This window comes from Somniosus microcephalus, unplaced genomic scaffold (assembly GCF_052327205.1).
Source record: "Somniosus microcephalus isolate GS21.2 unplaced genomic scaffold, FLI_Smic_1.0 scaffold110, whole genome shotgun sequence".
In the NCBI taxonomy this organism is placed as follows: Eukaryota; Metazoa; Chordata; class Chondrichthyes; order Squaliformes; family Somniosidae; genus Somniosus; species Somniosus microcephalus.
Genome location: NW_028225297.1, coordinates 379,618 through 398,280, shown reverse-complemented (window position 1 = coordinate 398,280; position 18,663 = coordinate 379,618). Strand labels below are relative to the sequence as shown.

The window sequence follows — 18,663 nt, the reverse complement described above, 5'->3', positions numbered from 1 at the left end:
CAGCCTGTGGCGGCAGCAAAAGCCTACTGCACCTGGTATTCCCAGGCAGTCTCCCATCCAAGTACTAACCAGGCCTGACTCTGCTTAGCTTCCGAGATCAGACGAGATCGGGCGCATTCAGACTAGTATGGCCGTAGGCATATGCTAGCTGGCTTTCTCTTTACTTAAAGCTGTCGCCCATTTTTTTCTCTTCTACGCATTCATACAAGTATTCAACACTCAATTTACATTTACAAATTTTACTCCTCCCGCAACCCCCCACCCCCCCTCCACCTCTTCTTGCTGCTCTGCCTCCCACACAAACAAACTACAAGCCCAACCCTTCATTGCCTTCTATTCAAATATTACATCAAATAAACATGCTCAAACACCAAGTCTTAAGGGCTGTAGCATCTTTCAAACTGGACAAATACCCAGGCCCGCATCAAATCTATCCCACACTCTTAAGAGAAGTAAGACACCAAATAGCACAGGCTCTCACCATCATTTTACAATCCTCTCTGGCTACAGGTGTGGTGCCCGACCACTGGAGGACTGCTAACGTGCTACCGTTCTTTCAAAAGGGAGAGAGGGATAGACCGCATAATTACAGGCCAGTCAGCCTAACCTCGGTGGTGGGAAAATTATTGGAAAAAGTTCTGAGGGACAGGAGAAATCTTCATTTAGAAAGACACGGATTAATCAGGGACAGTCAGCATGGATTTCTTAACGGAAGGTCGTGTCTGACTAACGCAATTCAATTTTTCGAGGAGGTAACAAGGAGGGTCGATGAGGGTAGTGCCTTTGATGTAGTCTATATGGATTTTAGCAAGGCTTTTGATAAGGTCCCGCATGCCAGATTGGTCACGAAAGTAAAAGCCCATGGGATCCAAGGCAAAGTGGCAAGTTGGATCCAAAATTGGCTCAGAGGCAGGAAACAAAGGGTAATGGTCGAAGGGTGTTTTTGTGACCGGAAGGCTGTTTCCAGTGGGGTTCCGCAGGGCTCACAGAATCACAGAAACCCCACAGTGCAGATAGAGGCCATTTCGGCCCATCGAGCCTGCACCGACTCAGTACTGGGCCCTTTGCTTTTTCTGGTATATATCAATGATTTGGATTTGAATGTAGGAAGTATGATTAAGAAGTTTGCAGATGATACAAAAATTGGCCGTGTGGTTAATAATGAAACAGAATGCTGTAGACTGCAGGAAGATATCAATGGACTCGTCTAGTGGGCAGAACAGTGGCAAATGGAATTCAGTTGGAATACACAATAAATGGTAGGACACTGAGAAATGCAGAGGATCAGCGGGACCTTGGAGTGCATGTCCACAGATCCCTGAAGGTAGCAGGACAGGTAGATAAAGTGGTTAAGCAGGCATACGGGATACTTGCCTTTATTAGCCGAGGCGTAGAATATAAGAGCGGGGAGGTTATGCTTCAACTGTATAAAACACTAGTTAGGCCGCAGCTAGAGTGCCGCGTGCAGTTCTGGTCACCACATTACAAGAAGGATGCGATTGCACTAGAGAAGGTGCAGAGGAGATTTCCGAGGATGTTGCCTGGGCTGGGGAATTTTAGTTATGAGGAAAGATTGGATAGGCTGGGGTTGTTTTCTTTGGAACACAGGAGGCTGAGGCGAGACCTAATTGAGGTGTGTAAAATTATGAGGGGCCGAGATAGAGTGGATAGGAAGGACCTATTTCCCTTAGCAGAAGGGTCAATAATAGATTTCAAGTAATTGGTAGGAGGTTTACAGGGAATTTGAGGAGACATTTTTTCACCCAGTGAATGGTGGGGGTCTGGAATGCACTGCCTGAAAGGGTGGTAGAGGCAGAAACCCTCATCACGTTTAAAAAGTACTTGGATATGCACTTGAACTGCCGTAACCTACAAGGCTACGGACCAAGTGCTGTAAAGTGGGATTTGGGTGGATTGCTCTTTGTCGGCTGGCACGGACAAGATGGGCCGAATGGCCTCCTTCTGTGCTGTAAATTTCTATGATTCTGCCTGATCATGTGACATCTGCCCACACGACTTCTACAAATGTTATTACATTGTAGCCAGGATTGTTTAGTTTCCAATTCCGCCCATTTTGAAGCCAGGTCTCCGTTATGGCTACTATTGCATAACCCCATGTGGCAACTTGCGCCTGCAACTCGTCAATCTTATTTGTAACACTCCTCGCATTAACACACATGCATTTCAACAGCATGCTAGTTGGCTTTGCTTTTTTCCTGAATTTAACTGCTGCTCTTTCTACATTCTTCTTTGTTCTGTTGCTGTTTGTCCCTCCGAGTTTTCTATGCACCTTGTCTCTCCTCTCTGCTGCTGTGTCCTGGTGGCCCTCCGCCAGTGTGTGTATTTTGGCTATCTTATTTTCTTCTTCTGCTTATTTCGGCCCTGTGTCTGGAGCCCCTTGCATTTGTGTAGCAGCAGGAGAATGTGCAGCGAAGAAATGGTCAAAGGAAAGCGAGAGAGAGAGAGAGAGAGAGCAGCAAAAAGGATGTTGATTGATTAAGAGCAGTGTGTGCGCGTGTGTGTGCAAAACGTTGAGCAGCCTGTGGCGGCAGCAAAAGCCTACTGCACCTGGTATTCCCAGGCAGTCTCCCATCCAAGTACTAACCAGGCCTGACTCTGCTTAGCTTCCGAGATCAGACGAGATCGGGCGCATTCAGACTAGTATGGCCGTAGGCATATGCTAGCTGGCTTTCTCTTTACTTAAAGCTGTCGCCCATTTTTTTCTCTTCTACGCATTCATACAAGTATTCAACACTCAATTTACATTTACAAATTTTACTCCTCCCGCAACCCCCCACCCCCCCTCCACCTCTTCTTGCTGCTCTGCCTCCCACACAAACAAACTACAAGCCCAACCCTTCATTGCCTTCTATTCAAATATTACATCAAATAAACATGCTCAAACACCAAGTCTTAAGGGCTGTAGCATCTTTCAAACTGGACAAATACCCAGGCCCGCATCAAATCTATCCCACACTCTTAAGAGAAGTAAGACACCAAATAGCACAGGCTCTCACCATCATTTTACAATCCTCTCTGGCTACAGGTGTGGTGCCCGACCACTGGAGGACTGCTAACGTGCTACCGTTCTTTCAAAAGGGAGAGAGGGATAGACCGCATAATTACAGGCCAGTCAGCCTAACCTCGGTGGTGGGAAAATTATTGGAAAAAGTTCTGAGGGACAGGAGAAATCTTCATTTAGAAAGACACGGATTAATCAGGGACAGTCAGCATGGATTTCTTAACGGAAGGTCGTGTCTGACTAACGCAATTCAATTTTTCGAGGAGGTAACAAGGAGGGTCGATGAGGGTAGTGCCTTTGATGTAGTCTATATGGATTTTAGCAAGGCTTTTGATAAGGTCCCGCATGCCAGATTGGTCACGAAAGTAAAAGCCCATGGGATCCAAGGCAAAGTGGCAAGTTGGATCCAAAATTGGCTCAGAGGCAGGAAACAAAGGGTAATGGTCGAAGGGTGTTTTTGTGACCGGAAGGCTGTTTCCAGTGGGGTTCCGCAGGGCTCACAGAATCACAGAAACCCCACAGTGCAGATAGAGGCCATTTCGGCCCATCGAGCCTGCACCGACTCAGTACTGGACCCTTTGCTTTTTCTGGTATATATCAATGATTTGGATTTGAATGTAGGAAGTATGATTAAGAAGTTTGCAGATGATACAAAAATTGGCCGTGTGGTTAATAATGAAACAGAATGCTGTAGACTGCAGGAAGATATCAATGGACTCGTCTAGTGGGCAGAACAGTGGCAAATGGAATTCAGTTGGAATACACAATAAATGGTAGGACACTGAGAAATGCAGAGGATCAGCGGGACCTTGGAGTGCATGTCCACAGATCCCTGAAGGTAGCAGGACAGGTAGATAAAGTGGTTAAGCAGGCATACGGGATACTTGCCTTTATTAGCCGAGGCGTAGAATATAAGAGCGGGGAGGTTATGCTTCAACTGTATAAAACACTAGTTAGGCCGCAGCTAGAGTGCCGCGTGCAGTTCTGGTCACCACATTACAAGAAGGATGCGATTGCACTAGAGAAGGTGCAGAGGAGATTTCCGAGGATGTTGCCTGGGCTGGGGAATTTTAGTTATGAGGAAAGATTGGATAGGCTGGGGTTGTTTTCTTTGGAACACAGGAGGCTGAGGCGAGACCTAATTGAGGTGTGTAAAATTATGAGGGGCCGAGATAGAGTGGATAGGAAGGACCTATTTCCCTTAGCAGAAGGGTCAATAATAGATTTCAAGTAATTGGTAGGAGGTTTACAGGGAATTTGAGGAGACATTTTTTCACCCAGTGAATGGTGGGGGTCTGGAATGCACTGCCTGAAAGGGTGGTAGAGGCAGAAACCCTCATCACGTTTAAAAAGTACTTGGATATGCACTTGAACTGCCGTAACCTACAAGGCTACGGACCAAGTGCTGTAAAGTGGGATTTGGGTGGATTGCTCTTTGTCGGCTGGCACGGACAAGATGGGCCGAATGGCCTCCTTCTGTGCTGTAAATTTCTATGATTCTGCCTGATCATGTGACATCTGCCCACACGACTTCTACAAATGTTATTACATTGTAGCCAGGATTGTTTAGTTTCCAATTCCGCCCATTTTGAAGCCAGGTCTCCGTTATGGCTACTATTGCATAACCCCATGTGGCAACTTGCGCCTGCAACTCGTCAATCTTATTTGTAACACTCCTCGCATTAACACACATGCATTTCAACAGCATGCTAGTTGGCTTTGCTTTTTTCCTGAATTTAACTGCTGCTCTTTCTACATTCTTCTTTGTTCTGTTGCTGTTTGTCCCTCCGAGTTTTCTATGCACCTTGTCTCTCCTCTCTGCTGCTGTGTCCTGGTGGCCCTCCGCCAGTGTGTGTATTTTGGCTATCTTATTTTCTTCTTCTGCTTATTTCGGCCCTGTGTCTGGAGCCCCTTGCATTTGTGTAGCAGCAGGAGAATGTGCAGCGAAGAAATGGTCAAAGGAAAGCGAGAGAGAGAGAGAGAGAGAGCAGCAAAAAGGATGTTGATTGATTAAGAGCAGTGTGTGCGCGTGTGTGTGCAAAACGTTGAGCAGCCTGTGGCGGCAGCAAAAGCCTACTGCACCTGGTATTCCCAGGCAGTCTCCCATCCAAGTACTAACCAGGCCTGACTCTGCTTAGCTTCCGAGATCAGACGAGATCGGGCGCATTCAGACTAGTATGGCCGTAGGCATATGCTAGCTGGCTTTCTCTTTACTTAAAGCTGTCGCCCATTTTTTTCTCTTCTACGCATTCATACAAGTATTCAACACTCAATTTACATTTACAAATTTTACTCCTCCCGCAACCCCCCACCCCCCCTCCACCTCTTCTTGCTGCTCTGCCTCCCACACAAACAAACTACAAGCCCAACCCTTCATTGCCTTCTATTCAAATATTACATCAAATAAACATGCTCAAACACCAAGTCTTAAGGGCTGTAGCATCTTTCAAACTGGACAAATACCCAGGCCCGCATCAAATCTATCCCACACTCTTAAGAGAAGTAAGACACCAAATAGCACAGGCTCTCACCATCATTTTACAATCCTCTCTGGCTACAGGTGTGGTGCCCGACCACTGGAGGACTGCTAACGTGCTACCGTTCTTTCAAAAGGGAGAGAGGGATAGACCGCATAATTACAGGCCAGTCAGCCTAACCTCGGTGGTGGGAAAATTATTGGAAAAAGTTCTGAGGGACAGGAGAAATCTTCATTTAGAAAGACACGGATTAATCAGGGACAGTCAGCATGGATTTCTTAACGGAAGGTCGTGTCTGACTAACGCAATTCAATTTTTCGAGGAGGTAACAAGGAGGGTCGATGAGGGTAGTGCCTTTGATGTAGTCTATATGGATTTTAGCAAGGCTTTTGATAAGGTCCCGCATGCCAGATTGGTCACGAAAGTAAAAGCCCATGGGATCCAAGGCAAAGTGGCAAGTTGGATCCAAAATTGGCTCAGAGGCAGGAAACAAAGGGTAATGGTCGAAGGGTGTTTTTGTGACCGGAAGGCTGTTTCCAGTGGGGTTCCGCAGGGCTCAGAGAATCACAGAAACCCCACAGTGCAGATAGAGGCCATTTCGGCCCATCGAGCCTGCACCGACTCAGTACTGGGCCCTTTGCTTTTTCTGGTATATATCAATGATTTGGATTTGAATGTAGGAAGTATGATTAAGAAGTTTGCAGATGATACAAAAATTGGCCGTGTGGTTAATAATGAAACAGAATGCTGTAGACTGCAGGAAGATATCAATGGACTCGTCTAGTGGGCAGAACAGTGGCAAATGGAATTCAGTTGGAATACACAATAAATGGTAGGACACTGAGAAATGCAGAGGATCAGCGGGACCTTGGAGTGCATGTCCACAGATCCCTGAAGGTAGCAGGACAGGTAGATAAAGTGGTTAAGCAGGCATACGGGATACTTGCCTTTATTAGCCGAGGCGTAGAATATAAGAGCGGGGAGGTTATGCTTCAACTGTATAAAACACTAGTTAGGCCGCAGCTAGAGTGCCGCGTGCAGTTCTGGTCACCACATTACAAGAAGGATGCGATTGCACTAGAGAAGGTGCAGAGGAGATTTCCGAGGATGTTGCCTGGGCTGGGGAATTTTAGTTATGAGGAAAGATTGGATAGGCTGGGGTTGTTTTCTTTGGAACACAGGAGGCTGAGGCGAGACCTAATTGAGGTGTGTAAAATTATGAGGGGCCGAGATAGAGTGGATAGGAAGGACCTATTTCCCTTAGCAGAAGGGTCAATAAAAGATTTCAAGTAATTGGTAGGAGGTTTACAGGGAATTTGAGGAGACATTTTTTCACCCAGTGAATGGTGGGGGTCTGGAATGCACTGCCTGAAAGGGTGGTAGAGGCAGAAACCCTCATCACGTTTAAAAAGTACTTGGATATGCACTTGAACTGCCGTAACCTACAAGGCTACGGACCAAGTGCTGTAAAGTGGGATTTGGGTGGATTGCTCTTTGTCGGCTGGCACGGACAAGATGGGCCGAATGGCCTCCTTCTGTGCTGTAAATTTCTATGATTCTGCCTGATCATGTGACATCTGCCCACACGACTTCTACAAATGTTATTACATTGTAGCCAGGATTGTTTAGTTTCCAATTCCGCCCATTTTGAAGCCAGGTCTCCGTTATAGCTACTATTGCATAACCCCATGTGGCAACTTGCGCCTGCAACTCGTCAATCTTATTTGTAACGCTCCTCGCATTAACACACATGCATTTCAACAGCATGCTAGTTGGCTTTGCTTTTTTCCTGAATTTAACTGCTGCTCTTTCGACATTCTTCTTTGTTCTGTTGCTGTTTGTCCCTCCGAGTTTTCTATGCACCTTGTCTCTCCTCTCTGCTGCTGTGTCCTGGTGGCCCTCCGCCAGTGTGTGTATTTTGGCTATCTTATTTTCTTCTTCTGCTTATTTCGGCCCTGTGTCTGGAGCCCCTTGCATTTGTGTAGCAGCAGGAGAATGTGCAGCGAAGAAATGGTCAAAGGAAAGCGAGAGAGAGAGAGAGAGAGAGAGCAGCAAAAAGGATGTTGATTGATTAAGAGCAGTGTGTGCGCGTGTGTGTGCAAAACGTTGAGCAGCCTGTGGCGGCAGCAAAAGCCTACTGCACCCGGTATTCCCAGGCAGTCTCCCATCCAAGTACTAACCAGGCCTGACTCTGCTTAGCTTCCGAGATCAGACGAGATCGGGCGCATTCAGACTAGTATGGCCGTAGGCATATGCTAGCTGGCTTTCTCTTTACTTAAAGCTGTCGCCCATTTTTTTCTCTTCTACGCATTCATACAAGTATTCAACACTCAATTTACATTTACAAATTTTACTCCTCCCGCAACCCCCCACCCCCCCTCCACCTCTTCTTGCTGCTCTGCCTCCCACACAAACAAACTACAAGCCCAACCCTTCATTGCCTTCTATTCAAATATTACATCAAATAAACATGCTCAAACACCAAGTCTTAAGGGCTGTAGCATCTTTCAAACTGGACAAATACCCAGGCCCGCATCAAATCTATCCCACACTCTTAAGAGAAGTAAGACACCAAATAGCACAGGCTCTCACCATCATTTTACAATCCTCTCTGGCTACAGGTGTGGTGCCCGACCACTGGAGGACTGCTAACGTGCTACCGTTCTTTCAAAAGGGAGAGAGGGATAGACCGCATAATTACAGGCCAGTCAGCCTAACCTCGGTGGTGGGAAAATTATTGGAAAAAGTTCTGAGGGACAGGAGAAATCTTCATTTAGAAAGACACGGATTAATCAGGGACAGTCAGCATGGATTTCTTAACGGAAGGTCGTGTCTGACTAACGCAATTCAATTTTTCGAGGAGGTAACAAGGAGGGTCGATGAGGGTAGTGCCTTTGATGTAGTCTATATGGATTTTAGCAAGGCTTTTGATAAGGTCCCGCATGCCAGATTGGTCACGAAAGTAAAAGCCCATGGGATCCAAGGCAAAGTGGCAAGTTGGATCCAAAATTGGCTCAGAGGCAGGAAACAAAGGGTAATGGTCGAAGGGTGTTTTTGTGACCGGAAGGCTGTTTCCAGTGGGGTTCCGCAGGGCTCACAGAATCACAGAAACCCCACAGTGCAGATAGAGGCCATTTCGGCCCATCGAGCCTGCACCGACTCAGTACTGGGCCCTTTGCTTTTTCTGGTATATATCAATGATTTGGATTTGAATGTAGGAAGTATGATTAAGAAGTTTGCAGATGATACAAAAATTGGCCGTGTGGTTAATAATGAAACAGAATGCTGTAGACTGCAGGAAGATATCAATGGACTCGTCTAGTGGGCAGAACAGTGGCAAATGGAATTCAGTTGGAATACACAATAAATGGTAGGACACTGAGAAATGCAGAGGATCAGCGGGACCTTGGAGTGCATGTCCACAGATCCCTGAAGGTAGCAGGACAGGTAGATAAAGTGGTTAAGCAGGCATACGGGATACTTGCCTTTATTAGCCGAGGCGTAGAATATAAGAGCGGGGAGGTTATGCTTCAACTGTATAAAACACTAGTTAGGCCGCAGCTAGAGTGCCGCGTGCAGTTCTGGTCACCACATTACAAGAAGGATGCGATTGCACTAGAGAAGGTGCAGAGGAGATTTCCGAGGATGTTGCCTGGGCTGGGGAATTTTAGTTATGAGGAAAGATTGGATAGGCTGGGGTTGTTTTCTTTGGAACACAGGAGGCTGAGGCGAGACCTAATTGAGGTGTGTAAAATTATGAGGGGCCGAGATAGAGTGGATAGGAAGGACCTATTTCCCTTAGCAGAAGGGTCAATAATAGATTTCAAGTAATTGGTAGGAGGTTTACAGGGAATTTGAGGAGACATTTTTTCACCCAGTGAATGGTGGGGGTCTGGAATGCACTGCCTGAAAGGGTGGTAGAGGCAGAAACCCTCATCACGTTTAAAAAGTACTTGGATATGCACTTGAACTGCCGTAACCTACAAGGCTACGGACCAAGTGCTGTAAAGTGGGATTTGGGTGGATTGCTCTTTGTCGGCTGGCACGGACAAGATGGGCCGAATGGCCTCCTTCTGTGCTGTAAATTTCTATGATTCTGCCTGATCATGTGACATCTGCCCACACGACTTCTACAAATGTTATTACATTGTAGCCAGGATTGTTTAGTTTCCAATTCCGCCCATTTTGAAGCCAGGTCTCCGTTATGGCTACTATTGCATAACCCCATGTGGCAACTTGCGCCTGCAACTCGTCAATCTTATTTGTAACGCTCCTCGCATTAACACACATGCATTTCAACAGCATGCTAGTTGGCTTTGCTTTTTTCCTGAATTTAACTGCTGCTCTTTCGACATTCTTCTTTGTTCTGTTGCTGTTTGTCCCTCCGAGTTTTCTATGCACCTTGTCTCTCCTCTCTGCTGCTGTGTCCTGGTGGCCCTCCGCCAGTGTGTGTATTTTGGCTATCTTATTTTCTTCTTCTGCTTATTTCGGCCCTGTGTCTGGAGCCCCTTGCATTTGTGTAGCAGCAGGAGAATGTGCAGCGAAGAAATGGTCAAAGGAAAGCGAGAGAGAGAGAGAGAGAGAGAGAGAGCAGCAAAAAGGATGTTGATTGATTAAGAGCAGTGTGTGCGCGTGTGTGTGCAAAACGTTGAGCAGCCTGTGGCGGCAGCAAAAGCCTACTGCACCTGGTATTCCCAGGCGGTCTCCCATCCAAGTACTAACCAGGCCTGACTCTGCTTAGCTTCCGAGATCAGACGAGATCGGGCGCATTCAGACTAGTATGGCCGTAGGCATATGCTGGCTGGCTTTCTCTTTACTTAAAGCTGTCGCCCATTTTTTTCTCTTCTACGCATTCATACAAGTATTCAACACTCAATTTACATTTACAAATTTTACTCCTCCCGCAACCCCCCACCCCCCCTCCACCTCTTCTTGCTGCTCTGCCTCCCACACAAACAAACTACAAGCCCAACCCTTCATTGCCTTCTATTCAAATATTACATCAAATAAACATGCTCAAACACCAAGTCTTAAGGGCTGTAGCATCTTTCAAACTGGACAAATACCCAGGCCCGCATCAAATCTATCCCACACTCTTAAGGGAAGTAAGACACCAAATAGCACAGGCTCTCACCATCATTTTACAATCCTCTCTGGCTACAGGTGTGGTGCCCGACCACTGGAGGACTGCTAACGTGCTACCGTTCTTTCAAAAGGGAGAGAGGGATAGACCGCATAATTACAGGCCAGTCAGCCTAACCTCGGTGGTGGGAAAATTATTGGAAAAAGTTCTGAGGGACAGGAGAAATCTTCATTTAGAAAGACACGGATTAATCAGGGACAGTCAGCATGGATTTCTTAACGGAAGGTCGTGTCTGACTAACGCAATTCAATTTTTCGAGGAGGTAACAAGGAGGGTCGATGAGGGTAGTGCCTTTGATGTAGTCTATATGGATTTTAGCAAGGCTTTTGATAAGGTCCCGCATGCCAGATTGGTCACGAAAGTAAAAGCCCATGGGATCCAAGGCAAAGTGGCAAGTTGGATCCAAAATTGGCTCAGAGGCAGGAAACAAAGGGTAATGGTCGAAGGGTGTTTTTGTGACCGGAAGGCTGTTTCCAGTGGGGTTCCGCAGGGCTCACAGAATCACAGAAACCCCACAGTGCAGATAGAGGCCATTTCGGCCCATCGAGCCTGCACCGACTCAGTACTGGGCCCTTTGCTTTTTCTGGTATATATCAATGATTTGGATTTGAATGTAGGAAGTATGATTAAGAAGTTTGCAGATGATACAAAAATTGGCCGTGTGGTTAATAATGAAACAGAATGCTGTAGACTGCAGGAAGATATCAATGGACTCGTCTAGTGGGCAGAACAGTGGCAAATGGAATTCAGTTGGAATACACAATAAATGGTAGGACACTGAGAAATGCAGAGGATCAGCGGGACCTTGGAGTGCATGTCCACAGATCCCTGAAGGTAGCAGGACAGGTAGATAAAGTGGTTAAGCAGGCATACGGGATACTTGCCTTTATTAGCCGAGGCGTAGAATATAAGAGCGGGGAGGTTATGCTTCAACTGTATAAAACACTAGTTAGGCCGCAGCTAGAGTGCCGCGTGCAGTTCTGGTCACCACATTACAAGAAGGATGCGATTGCACTAGAGAAGGTGCAGAGGAGATTTCCGAGGATGTTGCCTGGGCTGGGGAATTTTAGTTATGAGGAAAGATTGGATAGGCTGGGGTTGTTTTCTTTGGAACACAGGAGGCTGAGGCGAGACCTAATTGAGGTGTGTAAAATTATGAGGGGCCGAGATAGAGTGGATAGGAAGGACCTATTTCCCTTAGCAGAAGGGTCAATAATAGATTTCAAGTAATTGGTAGGAGGTTTACAGGGAATTTGAGGAGACATTTTTTCACCCAGTGAATGGTGGGGGTCTGGAATGCACTGCCTGAAAGGGTGGTAGAGGCAGAAACCCTCATCACGTTTAAAAAGTACTTGGATATGCACTTGAACTGCCGTAACCTACAAGGCTACGGACCAAGTGCTGTAAAGTGGGATTTGGGTGGATTGCTCTTTGTCGGCTGGCACGGACAAGATGGGCCGAATGGCCTCCTTCTGTGCTGTAAATTTCTATGATTCTGCCTGATCATGTGACATCTGCCCACACGACTTCTACAAATGTTATTACATTGTAGCCAGGATTGTTTAGTTTCCAATTCCGCCCATTTTGAAGCCAGGTCTCCGTTATGGCTACTATTGCATAACCCCATGTGGCAACTTGCGCCTGCAACTCGTCAATCTTATTTGTAACACTCCTCGCATTAACACACATGCATTTCAACAGCATGCTAGTTGGCTTTGCTTTTTTCCTGAATTTAACTGCTGCTCTTTCTACATTCTTCTTTGTTCTGTTGCTGTTTGTCCCTCCGAGTTTTCTATGCACCTTGTCTCTCCTCTCTGCTGCTGTGTCCTGGTGGCCCTCCGCCAGTGTGTATATTTTGGCTATCTTATTTTCTTCTTCTGCTTATTTCGGCCCTGTGTCTGGAGCCCCTTGCATTTGTGTAGCAGCAGGAGAATGTGCAGCGAAGAAATGGTCAAAGGAAAGCGAGAGAGAGAGAGAGAGAGAGAGCAGCAAAAAGGATGTTGATTGATTAAGAGCAGTGTGTGCGCGTGTGTGTGCAAAACGTTGAGCAGCCTGTGGCGGCAGCAAAAGCCTACTGCACCTGGTATTCCCAGGCAGTCTCCCATCCAAGTACTAACCAGGCCTGACTCTGCTTAGCTTCCGAGATCAGACGAGATCGGGCGCATTCAGACTAGTATGGCCGTAGGCATATGCTAGCTGGCTTTCTCTTTACTTAAAGCTGTCGCCCATTTTTTTCTCTTCTACGCATTCATACAAGTATTCAACACTCAATTTACATTTACAAATTTTACTCCTCCCGCAACCCCCCACCCCCCCTCCACCTCTTCTTGCTGCTCTGCCTCCCACACAAACAAACTACAAGCCCAACCCTTCATTGCCTTCTATTCAAATATTACATCAAATAAACATGCTCAAACACCAAGTCTTAAGGGCTGTAGCATCTTTCAAACTGGACAAATACCCAGGCCCGCATCAAATCTATCCCACACTCTTAAGAGAAGTAAGACACCAAATAGCACAGGCTCTCACCATCATTTTACAATCCTCTCTGGCTACAGGTGTGGTGCCCGACCACTGGAGGACTGCTAACGTGCTACCGTTCTTTCAAAAGGGAGAGAGGGATAGACCGCATAATTACAGGCCAGTCAGCCTAACCTCGGTGGTGGGAAAATTATTGGAAAAAGTTCTGAGGGACAGGAGAAATCTTCATTTAGAAAGACACGGATTAATCAGGGACAGTCAGCATGGATTTCTTAACGGAAGGTCGTGTCTGACTAACGCAATTCAATTTTTCGAGGAGGTAACAAGGAGGGTCGATGAGGGTAGTGCCTTTGATGTAGTCTATATGGATTTTAGCAAGGCTTTTGATAAGGTCCCGCATGCCAGATTGGTCACGAAAGTAAAAGCCCATGGGATCCAAGGCAAAGTGGCAAGTTGGATCCAAAATTGGCTCAGAGGCAGGAAACAAAGGGTAATGGTCGAAGGGTGTTTTTGTGACCGGAAGGCTGTTTCCAGTGGGGTTCCGCAGGGCTCACAGAATCACAGAAACCCCACAGTGCAGATAGAGGCCATTTCGGCCCATCGAGCCTGCACCGACTCAGTACTGGGCCCTTTGCTTTTTCTGGTATATATCAATGATTTGGATTTGAATGTAGGAAGTATGATTAAGAAGTTTGCAGATGATACAAAAATTGGCCGTGTGGTTAATAATGAAACAGAATGCTGTAGACTGCAGGAAGATATCAATGGACTCGTCTAGTGGGCAGAACAGTGGCAAATGGAATTCAGTTGGAATACACAATAAATGGTAGGACACTGAGAAATGCAGAGGATCAGCGGGACCTTGGAGTGCATGTCCACAGATCCCTGAAGGTAGCAGGACAGGTAGATAAAGTGGTTAAGCAGGCATACGGGATACTTGCCTTTATTAGCCGAGGCGTAGAATATAAGAGCGGGGAGGTTATGCTTCAACTGTATAAAACACTAGTTAGGCCGCAGCTAGAGTGCCGCGTGCAGTTCTGGTCACCACATTACAAGAAGGATGCGATTGCACTAGAGAAGGTGCAGAGGAGATTTCCGAGGATGTTGCCTGGGCTGGGGAATTTTAGTTATGAGGAAAGATTGGATAGGCTGGGGTTGTTTTCTTTGGAACACAGGAGGCTGAGGTGAGACCTAATTGAGGTGTGTAAAATTATGAGGGGCCGAGATAGAGTGGATAGGAAGGACCTATTTCCCTTAGCAGAAGGGTCAATAATAGATTTCAAGTAATTGGTAGGAGGTTTACAGGGAATTTGAGGAGACATTTTTTCACCCAGTGAATGGTGGGGGTCTGGAATGCACTGCCTGAAAGGGTGGTAGAGGCAGAAACCCTCATCACGTTTAAAAAGTACTTGGATATGCACTTGAACTGCCGTAACCTACAAGGCTACGGACCAAGTGCTGTAAAGTGGGATTTGGGTGGATTGCTCTTTGTCGGCTGGCACGGACAAGATGGGCCGAATGGCCTCCTTCTGTGCTGTAAATTTCTATGATTCTGCCTGATCATGTGACATCTGCCCACACGACTTCTACAAATGTTATTACATTGTAGCCAGGATTGTTTAGTTTCCAATTCCGCCCATTTTGAAGCCAGGTCTCCGTTATGGCTACTATTGCATAACCCCATGTGGCAACTTGCGCCTGCAACTCGTCAATCTTATTTGTAACGCTCCTCGCATTAACACACATGCATTTCAACAGCATGCTAGTTGGCTTTGCTTTTTTCCTGAATTTAACTGCTGCTCTTTCGACATTCTTCTTTGTTCTGTTGCTGTTTGTCCCTCCGAGTTTTCTATGCACCTTGTCTCTCCTCTCTGCTGCTGTGTCCTGGTGGCCCTCCGCCAGTGTGTGTATTTTGGCTATCTTATTTTCTTCTTCTGCTTATTTCGGCCCTGTGTCTGGAGCCCCTTGCATTTGTGTAGCAGCAGGAGAATGTGCAGCGAAGAAATGGTCAAAGGAAAGCGAGAGAGAGAGAGAGAGAGAGAGAGAGCAGCAAAAAGGATGTTGATTGATTAAGAGCAGTGTGTGCGCGTGTGTGTGCAAAACGTTGAGCAGCCTGTGGCGGCAGCAAAAGCCTACTGCACCTGGTATTCCCAGGCGGTCTCCCATCCAAGTACTAACCAGGCCTGACTCTGCTTAGCTTCCGAGATCAGACGAGATCGGGCGCATTCAGACTAGTATGGCCGTAGGCATATGCTGGCTGGCTTTCTCTTTACTTAAAGCTGTCGCCCATTTTTTTCTCTTCTACGCATTCATACAAGTATTCAACACTCAATTTACATTTACAAATTTTACTCCTCCCGCAACCCCCCACCCCCCCTCCACCTCTTCTTGCTGCTCTGCCTCCCACACAAACAAACTACAAGCCCAACCCTTCATTGCCTTCTATTCAAATATTACATCAAATAAACATGCTCAAACACCAAGTCTTAAGGGCTGTAGCATCTTTCAAACTGGACAAATACCCAGGCCCGCATCAAATCTATCCCACACTCTTAAGGGAAGTAAGACACCAAATAGCACAGGCTCTCACCATCATTTTACAATCCTCTCTGGCTACAGGTGTGGTGCCCGACCACTGGAGGACTGCTAACGTGCTACCGTTCTTTCAAAAGGGAGAGAGGGATAGACCGCATAATTACAGGCCAGTCAGCCTAACCTCGGTGGTGGGAAAATTATTGGAAAAAGTTCTGAGGGACAGGAGAAATCTTCATTTAGAAAGACACGGATTAATCAGGGACAGTCAGCATGGATTTCTTAACGGAAGGTCGTGTCTGACTAACGCAATTCAATTTTTCGAGGAGGTAACAAGGAGGGTCGATGAGGGTAGTGCCTTTGATGTAGTCTATATGGATTTTAGCAAGGCTTTTGATAAGGTCCCGCATGCCAGATTGGTCACGAAAGTAAAAGCCCATGGGATCCAAGGCAAAGTGGCAAGTTGGATCCAAAATTGGCTCAGAGGCAGGAAACAAAGGGTAATGGTCGAAGGGTGTTTTTGTGACCGGAAGGCTGTTTCCAGTGGGGTTCCGCAGGGCTCACAGAATCACAGAAACCCCACAGTGCAGATAGAGGCCATTTCGGCCCATCGAGCCTGCACCGACTCAGTACTGGGCCCTTTGCTTTTTCTGGTATATATCAATGATTTGGATTTGAATGTAGGAAGTATGATTAAGAAGTTTGCAGATGATACAAAAATTGGCCGTGTGGTTAATAATGAAACAGAATGCTGTAGACTGCAGGAAGATATCAATGGACTCGTCTAGTGGGCAGAACAGTGGCAAATGGAATTCAGTTGGAATACACAATAAATGGTAGGACACTGAGAAATGCAGAGGATCAGCGGGACCTTGGAGTGCATGTCCACAGATCCCTGAAGGTAGCAGGACAGGTAGATAAAGTGGTTAAGCAGGCATACGGGATACTTGCCTTTATTAGCCGAGGCGTAGAATATAAGAGCGGGGAGGTTATGCTTCAACTGTATAAAACACTAGTTAGGCCGCAGCTAGAGTGCCGCGTGCAGTTCTGGTCACCACATTACAAGAAGGATGCGATTGCACTAGAGAAGGTGCAGAGGAGATTTCCGAGGATGTTGCCTGGGCTGGGGAATTTTAGTTATGAGGAAAGATTGGATAGGCTGGGGTTGTTTTCTTTGGAACACAGGAGGCTGAGGCGAGACCTAATTGAGGTGTGTAAAATTATGAGGGGCCGAGATAGAGTGGATAGGAAGGACCTATTTCCCTTAGCAGAAGGGTCAATAATAGATTTCAAGTAATTGGTAGGAGGTTTACAGGGAATTTGAGGAGACATTTTTTCACCCAGTGAATGGTGGGGGTCTGGAATGCACTGCCTGAAAGGGTGGTAGAGGCAGAAACCCTCATCACGTTTAAAAAGTACTTGGATATGCACTTGAACTGCCGTAACCTACAAGGCTACGGACCAAGTGCTGTAAAGTGGGATTTGGGTGGATTGCTCTTTGTCGGCTGGCACGGACAAGATGGGCCGAATGGCCTCCTTCTGTGCTGTAAATTTCTATGATTCTGCCTGATCATGTGACATCTGCCCACACGACTTCTACAAATGTTATTACATTGTAGCCAGGATTGTTTAGTTTCCAATTCCGCCCATTTTGAAGCCAGGTCTCCGTTATGGCTACTATTGCATAACCCCATGTGGCAACTTGCGCCTGCAACTCGTCAATCTTATTTGTAACACTCCTCGCATTAACACACATGCATTTCAACAGCATGCTAGTTGGCTTTGCTTTTTTCCTGAATTTAACTGCTGCTCTTTCTACATTCTTCTTTGTTCTGTTGCTGTTTGTCCCTCCGAGTTTTCTATGCACCTTGTCTCTCCTCTCTGCTGCTGTGTCCTGGTGGCCCTCCGCCAGTGTGTGTATTTTGGCTATCTTATTTTCTTCTTCTGCTTATTTTGGCCCTGTGTCTGGAGCCCCTTGCATTTGTGTAGCAGCAGGAGAATGTGCAGCGAAGAAATGGTCAAAGGAAAGCGAGAGAGAGAGAGAGAGCAGCAAAAAGGATGTTGATTGATTAAGAGCAGTGTGTGCGCGTGTGTGTGCAAAACGTTGAGCAGCCTGTGGCGGCAGCAAAAGCCTACTGCACCTGGTATTCCCAGGCAGTCTCCCATCCAAGTACTAACCAGGCCTGACTCTGCTTAGCTTCCGAGATCAGACGAGATCGGGCGCATTCAGACTAGTATGGCCGTAGGCATATGCTAGCTGGCTTTCTCTTTACTTAAAGCTGTCGCCCATTTTTTTCTCTTCTACGCATTCATACAAGTATTCAACACTCAATTTACATTTACAAATTTTACTCCTCCCGCAACCCCCCACCCCCCCTCCACCTCTTCTTGCTGCTCTGCCTCCCACACAAACAAACTACAAGCCCAACCCTTCATTGCCTTCTATTCAAATATTACATCAAATAAACATGCTCAAACACCAAGTCTTAAGGGCTGTAGCATCTTTCAAACTGGACAAATACCCAGGCCCGCATCAAATCTATCCCACACTCTTAAGAGAAGTAAGACACCAAATAGCACAGGCTCTCACCATCATTTTACAATCCTCTCTGGCTACAGGTGTGGTGCCCGACCACTGGAGGACTGCTAACGTGCTACCGCTCTTTCAAAAGGGAGAGAGGGATAGACCGCATAATTACAGGCCAGTCAGCCTAACCTCGGTGGTGGGAAAATTATTGGAAAAAGTTCTGAGGGACAGGAGAAATCTTCATTTAGAAAGACACGGATTAATCAGGGACAGTCAGCATGGATTTCTTAACGGAAGGTCGTGTCTGACTAACGCAATTCAATTTTTCGAGGAGGTAACAAGGAGGGTCGATGAGGGTAGTGCCTTTGATGTAGTCTATATGGATTTTAGCAAGGCTTTTGATAAGGTCCCGCATGCCAGATTGGTCACGAAAGTAAAAGCCCATGGGATCCAAGGCAAAGTGGCAAGTTGGATCCAAAAT

General features: G+C 46.5%; 8 non-coding genes across 8 annotated transcripts; all 8 read right to left on the bottom strand.

Moving 5' to 3' along the window:
• Positions 1-20: 20 nt before the first annotated feature.
• On the bottom strand, positions 21-139 carry LOC147082911 (5S ribosomal RNA). The gene has a single exon (XR_015076051.1). It is a non-coding gene; the product is annotated as a 5S ribosomal RNA (ribosomal RNA).
• Positions 140-2,556: 2,417 nt separating this feature from the next.
• LOC147082910 (5S ribosomal RNA) lies at positions 2,557-2,675 on the bottom strand. Its single transcript, XR_015076050.1, has one exon. It is a non-coding gene; the product is annotated as a 5S ribosomal RNA (ribosomal RNA).
• Positions 2,676-5,092: 2,417 nt separating this feature from the next.
• LOC147082909 (5S ribosomal RNA) lies at positions 5,093-5,211 on the bottom strand. Its single transcript, XR_015076049.1, has one exon. It is a non-coding gene; the product is annotated as a 5S ribosomal RNA (ribosomal RNA).
• A 2,419-nt stretch (positions 5,212-7,630) lies between these two features.
• Positions 7,631-7,749, bottom strand: LOC147082908 (5S ribosomal RNA). Its single transcript, XR_015076126.1, has one exon. It is a non-coding gene; the product is annotated as a 5S ribosomal RNA (ribosomal RNA).
• Positions 7,750-10,172: 2,423 nt separating this feature from the next.
• On the bottom strand, positions 10,173-10,291 carry LOC147082907 (5S ribosomal RNA). Its single transcript, XR_015076076.1, has one exon. It is a non-coding gene; the product is annotated as a 5S ribosomal RNA (ribosomal RNA).
• A 2,419-nt stretch (positions 10,292-12,710) lies between these two features.
• On the bottom strand, positions 12,711-12,829 carry LOC147082906 (5S ribosomal RNA). Its single transcript, XR_015076048.1, has one exon. It is a non-coding gene; the product is annotated as a 5S ribosomal RNA (ribosomal RNA).
• A 2,423-nt stretch (positions 12,830-15,252) lies between these two features.
• Positions 15,253-15,371, bottom strand: LOC147082905 (5S ribosomal RNA). Its single transcript, XR_015076065.1, has one exon. It is a non-coding gene; the product is annotated as a 5S ribosomal RNA (ribosomal RNA).
• A 2,413-nt stretch (positions 15,372-17,784) lies between these two features.
• Positions 17,785-17,903, bottom strand: LOC147082904 (5S ribosomal RNA). Its single transcript, XR_015076047.1, has one exon. It is a non-coding gene; the product is annotated as a 5S ribosomal RNA (ribosomal RNA).
• Between the last annotated feature and the right edge of the window lie 760 nt (positions 17,904-18,663).